Below are 953 nucleotides of genomic sequence, written 5' to 3' on the forward strand. Positions count from 1 at the left end.
CCTGGGTATTTGTTTGTGGGTGATGCTTCTGCTGGGGCTTTCAGTGTCATGGCAGGTTATTGTCTTTACCCTCCTTGGAGAGCAAGGTCAGCTGGGTCTGGAGAGGCTCATCCCTCAGCTCTGCACACAGCAAAAACGTTTCTCCTCAGATGCCCTGCAGCCTAATGCCTCTCATCATGCTGGGGGATGTGGACTGGCACAAAGGGAATTCATAGCCCCACAGCAGTGCTTTTGCCTCTCACAACACTGTCCCACACCATGCTTGTGGCCAAGGCTCTGTGAAAGAGCTGCAGGTCCTTACCCAGAGCAGCTCGGTGCAGCTCCACCAGTGTTTCTGAAGCACTGGCTGCTTCATGCCTAGAGGTGTGGGATGAGGATGGTGTCACCCTGCTGTATGCAGAAGGAGACATAGCTCCAGAGCCTCTGGCTTGCTGCTTAGCTTGGGACAACTTGGCATCAACAGCAAAGCAGGGATCTGAGACAGGTGGAAAAGCAAGGCTGGGGTGTGAGGGGGAGCCTGCTGCCCATGGCAGCCTGTCCCTCTTTAGAGATGCCATGCAGAGGCAGGAAGCATTTGGTGAAAACCATCCAGCATTAAAGACACAGAACCTTGAACTGCCAGGGAAGACTCCCAAGACTTGGACTGGAAAGCTGGAACTAGGCACACGCCAAGGCAAAGATGTGACAACCTCAGGCAAGGGGACTTGACTTGTTCATCCTTTGGTGTCCGAGTGTTTTGATTTTATGTTTGTCTGTTTTGTCTTTTTTGTGGTTTTGTTTTGTTTGTTTTGTGTTGGTTTGTTTTTTTTCTCCTGAGTGGACTGTTGGACTAGGTGATCTTAAGAGTCTTTTCCAACCATGATGACTTTGTGATGCTGTGACTCTGTCACCTGCAGCTCTGCTGCCTTCAGAGGCTGTGAGGCAAAGGGGTGGGGGAGCCCCCAGCCACAGCA

Source organism: Chaetura pelagica, unplaced genomic scaffold (assembly GCF_000747805.2).
Source record: "Chaetura pelagica isolate M959 unplaced genomic scaffold, ChaPel_1.0 scaffold283, whole genome shotgun sequence".
In the NCBI taxonomy this organism is placed as follows: Eukaryota; Metazoa; Chordata; class Aves; order Apodiformes; family Apodidae; genus Chaetura; species Chaetura pelagica.